Here is a 7,558-nt window from a genome sequence, read left to right on the forward strand (position 1 = left end):
GAGGTCAGGCCCCCCATCGCGCGTGCTGCAGGATGTGGCCCTGAGCACTTCTGCTTCCATGGCCCTGAGCTCACGCTTGTTCCAGCCGTAATAACAACACTGCTAATAAGGATAATGACAGCAGAGCTGCAAGAGTATATCTGATGTTTTCACAGGTGATGTAACTTTTCTTGATATGGAGATACCGCTCAAAACCCTTCAGCTATACTTTTTATTACACTTCATTTTCTTTTATCTTTTTTTTTCTTTCTTTAAATACACTTCTGATTCTGCTATAAAACAGCTGACACACATGTCGACAGACAAGTTTCCACAAGCAATTAAAACTCTGGGTGCAGACACCGGTGTCCTATAAATGACATTTCTTTTGAGGAAGGGAGGAAACACGATGGGAAAGAAACTATTTTAACTTTTAAAACAACAACAATAAAAGTTTGAAGTCATTTCCTAGAAGAGAAAACAATTAAAAGCCAAATCACTGCATTAAGTACAATATAAATCCTTCGATTGGTAATAAAAATCAAACAAAATATCTTGAAAACCCTGGGAGGCTAAACAGGCCCTCAGCTGCACAGGGATGAAGATGGCACCGGAGGGAAGAAGGCACACTTGCCATGCGTGATCCTCTCCCTGTGCCGAGGTGCACCGTGGCGTTGCTGTTGAGGCTGCTTGGAAATGTGGTAGGCTGAAGCGGGATCTCAGTTACGGCGGCACAGAGCTGGAGCAGCTCCGCTAACTTCAGCTACAGACACTGCTCCAGATTTTCTGATGCACGTGGTTGGTGAGGGCTCGGTCCTTTTGTCCTGCAGCCTTTGTCTCCTTCAGCCTTTGTCCTGTGCTGGGGCACAGGCTGCGCCGCTGTAACACATCACCTGCGGCCTCTAAAGAAGCAAGGGAAAAATTGTGGTTAATGCTTGAAGTTTTTATGGATGTTCCTAAGACAACACTCTTTGTGACCACACGAATGCAAAGTTTAGTCAGGCTATTAGATCTAAAATGTTTGTGCTGAGACCTTTTGCTTTCAAAAACGGAAACAAAGCAATTTCCTTATTCTTTCACCTGTAGAAAGAAATACGCTCCTGAGGAGCTGCTGGAGGGTGTAACACAGAGCAGGATCCCTTCCCATTCAAACCCGGGGCAATGCTGAAGTGGCCGCTCTGGCACTAATGAGGTGACTCCATGTCATCCCGCGCTGAAGGAGAGCCGGCTTGCAGCTGCAGCCTGTCGAGATGTCCACCGAGAAGGCTGTCCTTGGGTGTGTACCTCCGAGCCTCCTCGGGAACGTGCCATGGACCTTTCCGGAGCCCCCGGGGGATTGCACCCTCTGTTTGGCACCATCGCTGGTGCTTGCAGGAAGCACTCGAGACAGCGTGGGCAGGCGGCATGGGCCAGCACGGGAGGGAAGGTATGGCCCCCATGAAAGAGGCTGGAAAGATGCCCTGGCATGCCAGGTCTGAGCATGCCGCCTCCCCGCTGGTCTGGGGCTTGCTGGGGGCCACAGGGGCTGGCCAGGGAACCCCATGGGAAGTGCTACAACATCACACCAGGCTGGACTAAAGCAACCCCGCATTCAACCCCCACATCTCTTTGGATGGAGGTATTTAACAGCTTGGCATGGTGCTGTACCCATTTACGAAAGCCTGGCTTTTCCCCCAGTTCAGTGTGCAGCTGGGGCAGAGCCCGGGCATCGCAGCCCATTGCAATGAGCCAAGCAGAGGCAGCCCACATCCCTGCCTCACCAAGGGACCCTGTGGCCGTCCCTTGACCACCATGTCACGCCACACCAGCAAGTGGGATTGCTACCAGCATTGCTTGGACCTCACTCAGAGCAGCCAAGCCCATGCCCGGAGGGAGCCTATTCCTCCTGCCCCATGTGCTCCAGCCAGCTGAGTAACCCCGCAGGAATCAGGCACCGGGACATCGGCGGAGCTGCTGGGCACACGCCGGTGCCCCGCGAGCACCGCGGTGTGCAGGGCCCCTCCCCGGCACCCAAAAGCCATACGGAGCGTGTCCCCACCGGAGCCAAGAGCGAATACCAGAGGCATGAATCCTGTCCTAACAGCTCCGGGTTTGCAGAGCTTAATTAAAATGATAAAACGGCTGCAAGGCTGGGCAGGCTCGCTGGCACGCGGCTGGCGGCAGCGGCGGGGGGATCGGCTGGACTAGTTTCTTGCTGCCGAGGGGTACGAGCCGGGGAAGGTCCGCTCGTGCCCATTCCTCTGACGCTTACTTTGCTCCCGCTCCCGCTGTCTCGGAAAGGAGCTCATCCTCCAGGGACAGAGGGGCATTCACCCAGTGCTCAGGTTCCAACCTTGCCCAGAACTCGGCTAAAAAGCTATGATGGTTTAGCCCTGTTTCTGTAAACGTGTCTTTGCTCAGACACTCGCACGCCTATTTGGGAGAACTACTGCAGGCTGCACCAGGGGATAGCATTGCCATTTTTCTCTTCACCTTAGGGATGGACAAATCTGATGTTGAAGGCTCAGGTCGTTGTTGTGGAGGGCAAAGCATTTGAGAGATTCGCCTTTTTGCTCATCCAACCCCCACTGCTGCGCCCACTGGAGGGATTCAGCGCATCTCCCCCTGGTTTAGAAAAGCCTCAAGGTCCACCTTGTCCCTTCAGGCAAACCTGTCTGCTACCCACACAGAGGTCCTACCCTCACACACTGTGCCTCCAGTCCCCCAGGAGAGACCCCTTCCCTGCCCATGGCCTCCACAGTCAGAAGCAGCTTCTCTGAAGTTTGATGGCTCTCATCAGCTTAAACTCACAGCCCGCTGCATGCACAAATGCTTGTGTCCACACAAAATACCCTCAAAATAGTTCCAAGCATGAGAAACCTTTCACAAATCTGGTTGCACATCACCACCAGGGGAAGGTGTTCCTCTTCCATCCTTCCCGCAAGAACTCCCCTCCCCTCTCCCCATCCACACTCATTTGTGGGTTTAGGAAATCAGGAGTAAGTGCCACAGGAAGCATGTTCATGCGGCTAGAATATCTCTGTGAGCCCTCAGTGCCTCCTCTCTCTGCTGCCTGTCTGCAGGAGTAAATGTTATTAAAACGCAGGTGGTTTGCAAAGGGCTTGAATTCTTAGTTATTTTGTATTTGGATCCTTTGCTGTTCTTAAAACTTTACTATCTTTCCAACATCTAGCAAGATTTTACCGGAACCACAAAAGCCTACGATACACACATTTTTGTTTCCTGGAACTCGCTGGCTCTTACAGTGCCTTCAGATATTCTCACTGCTCTCCCTCCTCAGAGGCATAGCTGAGCTGCTTCAAGGACAAATATTCCAATTATAGATAAAGCAGAGAGCTCTTAGCGGCAGGTGTTAACATTTAGCTTATAGCGCTGGCTTTTCCAGTGCCTCTTTCGAGGTTTCCAGGCAGCAGATGTAATCCCCTCCCCTTCCCTTTCTGTCCACAGGTCCCACAGTGCTCTGAGCGCACATGGCCATCGCCTCCTGGTAAAACGGAAAACATCGGAATGACACCTCTGCAACACAAGGGCAGGGACAGAGACGGGACAGGCACGCGGAGCACCCCACGTTCACAGGACGGCGTGGCTGGCCGCCCCAAAACCAGCCACCGGCTGAACTAAGGGTAGGATTGCAAAGCTGGCGGCTGGGGAGAGCAGCCAGGGGACTCGCTCTTCATCCCCTGTTCAGCTGTTAGAGGACATCCCTGCGGTCTGCCACAGGTGAGATGGAATACTTGTGGATATATAATTCAGACCTATGGGAGCAATAGGATCTACCTCAAACGCTATTGCAATGAATCTCCCATCCTGTGCAGGTAAATTACCATTTCTCAGTGGTAGAAGAGAGAAAATAAAAATGGTATTAGAGACAACCAACCTGTTTTCATGGAGCAGAGAACCCTCAGGATTAGTTCCTCTGTAATAACTACTCCTGTAAATAGGCATCAAATGAAAGCCTCTATCATTCATCGGTGGTATTCTGTTCTGACGCATTTTTCAGTTAACTTTTTCCTTTGCCAGAAATAACAGAGCATCAGAACTGATGTCAGGCAGGGAATGGGGCATCAGGAGAGCCAGTCCCAGTTTTAATGGGCTATGACCTTGGGCAAATCACTTCTCTGCCCCACTGTTTACCCTTCCACGCTTTGTCTGTCTTGTCTGTCCAGACTACAAGTACTTTGGGACAGACACCATCTCTCAAAATGTATTTGCAACAATTCCCTTGGAAGGCAGTGAAGAACATAATAGGTGCTGAGTACACCATAAAAATGTTTAGTAAATAACAGGCAATTGTGAGTCACTGCCCTGTAACTTCATGCTGGTTCTTGGTAAGTATTTTTATACACCACTAAGAGATGTAAGGACCTACACCCCGTCTTCAAAAGGAGGAACCTAAGGGTCTTGACTTGTGGAGTTAAAAACGCAACGGCTGAGGCAGACATGTCCTGCTCAGCCTCTGTGGCAGAGGCACCTCTCTTGGGTGGGGAGCACGAGGAAGACAGCTGGGAGCAGTCCCTGACTTCAGCTGTCCCGTTATATAGTGGCAATCACAAGCCCCTGAGCTCCCATTATCTCAATCTTTGGGGTCACTTCTGAAAATTTCGCTTCGTTTCTTGACACTTAAGAATTTACTGGTCTCTTGGCATTAACATATGTGCTTCTTTTGTTGCGTTTCTTTTGCCTTGTTTCTTTACTGATCTCTGAGCAGGACTTTGTCTTCTTTATGGTCTTGTTTGCAGATTTTAAAAAGGTTTGCTGAAGAACAGCTATGAGTCGGTTTTGGTCTGCAGCGCACTTCAGAAATACACAGCTGTGGGGACAGCTTTGTCTGTGATCACCGTGTAAGGGATGTGTTCCATTGCCCCTTCCTTTCTTCACCTGTTGCTCAACTTTCTTTATCCATTCGACTACCTGTTGCTTTCTTGTTATTTTCCTGCAGAATCATCTGGCTCTGCAAGACCTCAGAGGAGGTCCAGCTGGTACAGTCACACCAGGTCTGGTGCTCCTGTCCCATGCAGAGGAGGGCTTATATTGCCGAGGATGCGTCTCCTCATCTCCAAGCCCATCTACCCTTGCACTGCCTTGATCAACCTTTTTGATAGCCCAGTGAAAAATCTTGGGCAATCCTGACAAATGCCCATCTCAAGAAGTTGGATGAGGCCCATGCGTGTTGGAAAGTTTGTCCGTGTAGAGCTGATCTGTGAGTTTGGTTGTGCCCGAGAGCCGTTTCCATACCCGATAATGTTGGTGAGTCTCTAGCTCATGCTCTCAGGTCTCTTTTCCATTGGCTGTTTCAGCAGTGCAAGTGAAACTGCTCTCGGGTGAGACAACAGGAGGTGGTGTAAAGCAGAGAGTTGGGTTTGTTTTGCTGAAGATCTGATGAGATAAGCCAGATCAGCCAGATGTTTAACTGGGTTGGGGGGATCATTTGAAGAGGTGAGATGAGGAACCAGCATGTTTTTTCTCTCGTCAAAGAGCTTTTCATATATTCCCACAGATAAGGGAGCAATTTTAAGCATTTACCTGTGATAATCTTGTCTGACCAATTAAACCAACCACCAGCTTCTGCTTCTTCGAAATGCATGGAAACATATGATACAGTGAAAAACTTGGGGATATTCAAATGGGGGCTGAGTCCAGGAGAAAGCAAGCGCTTCCAAGATCGGACCCATTCTTTGTCCTCCAAATATCCGTGCCATCAAAGCTTTGACCCAGGCCTGTGTGTAAGGGCAAATTTAGAAGCGGAAAATACTGCTTGTTGCAGGCCATCGCCCCGTTACTCGGCACCGTCACAATTTGATTGACAGGGCTCCGCTTCTCCGTGAGACCCCCCTGCAAAATCCCTTTGCAGACAAAACTAGAGCTCCCGGGCCATCAGGTACATTTCATGCTGGCAAAAATGACAGGGCTGTTCATCCTGGGTCCCAACGCATTCCTCATGCCGCTTCGCCTTAAAAGGCATCACCCACCTGGCCCGATTGTGAACGTGAACTACGCAGCCTCGCGCTCACCCTTGCATAGCAACTGCCGGGTAGTGACAGATTTTAAGGGAATTGGTGGTTATCTGATACATAGTTGAGCAGCCACGTTCAAGGCTATAATTGATCCTTGCTCTCTTTTCTTTGCCACAAGCCCACCTGCTAACTGCAGCTCTTTCCATCAGGTTGTCCTCTAAAAAAAAAGAGAAGGGATTAATCTTGTAGCGTGGTTCGAATTACACAGGAGTTATTTGGCAGAGTAATATCTGTGCACTGAGCTAAAGAACCAACCTGGGAGCAAAAAATCAAACAGGGCCATTCTCTTAATGTTTAAAGCCTCGAGACTGGGCTCAATTGGCGACACGGTGTAGCAGACGACACAGAGGGCAGATTTGCATTTTTTTATTTTCATTTCCAAGGGGTTCTGTCGTGCTGTGACATGTGCTGCAGGCTAATGCTGCTTTACCTTAAACTGCTCCCCTTGGGTGAATTTAACAGCTAACAACTTGCATGTTATTCCAGCTGTAGGCAAAATGTGTGGCACCGTGCTTTTTATTTGAAAAAATAAAGTCACACTGGTGCAAATAAATGAGACTGGAATCACTGATGTTGCAGATTATTTGCAGCTTGGGAAGTACATAAGGTTGAAAAAATACCTCATTTATGAGCAGGTTGATATGGAGGTTAGGGCCTGAAACAGAGTCATTGTCCATCTCCTGTAGCTATGTTCGGTAATGTTTCTTAAATTATTCTTTCCACAGAGATAAAATCATTGCTTTCTTTTCTCCCTTTTCTGGTTTTATGATCACAGAATACATTAACATATATTCATTTTTTTGCGCTTTTATAGTTGCCTTTGCATGTTTATGAACACCAATGAATTCAGCTCAAAGGCACTTGGAGACAGAAGCGCATTGATTTACCAGCTTAGAGGAGAAGAAAAACACCAAGGGGTAGACAGTGGGAAGGGAGAAGGTGGCTGGAGGCAGCTGAGAATACCAAGGAAATCCTAGAGGATCCAAGACAGTTCTCCAAAGCACTGCCTGCATCTGCTCGTCACCAGCACGCGATCTTGAACTCCAGCGTCAGTGCCAAGGGAAACCCTTTACAGGAGAAAGGGTCATCAAAGCACGGCCTGGGAGTCATCATGAGTGTTGGAATGCCAGTTTGGGAAACGCTGATGTCAAGGCAACACAAACGGGAGGAAAATGTCCATTGGCTTTGGCTTGGGCCACACTGTGCCTCCGTTTCCCCATCTGCAGAATTCCTCTTTTCACAGGCTCTGTCCGAGCACCTCAGTTAACGCTCACAAGCGACGGCGAGCCTGGAATAACGGTGGCCCAGGTACCTCACAAGGATAATGCTTTTAGAAGGAAGAAGTGCTTCCTTTTGACAACCTTTCCAACAAATCCACTGACAAAAAACCTGTTTGTTGGACAGGAGCTTGCGAACATTAAATCCTGATCTCAGCCATGATCGTACAGGACACTGGTACAGTTAACGTCACCCCAGTTCACAGCAATTGGGAAGGAAATAAAACCTCTGTTTGCAGAAGGGGCTGCGCATTCTTATGGCCCTGTAAGCCAGGGACATACCAGCTG

This window comes from Rissa tridactyla, chromosome 4, assembly GCF_028500815.1.
Source record: "Rissa tridactyla isolate bRisTri1 chromosome 4, bRisTri1.patW.cur.20221130, whole genome shotgun sequence".
NCBI classification, from domain to species: domain Eukaryota; kingdom Metazoa; phylum Chordata; class Aves; order Charadriiformes; family Laridae; genus Rissa; species Rissa tridactyla.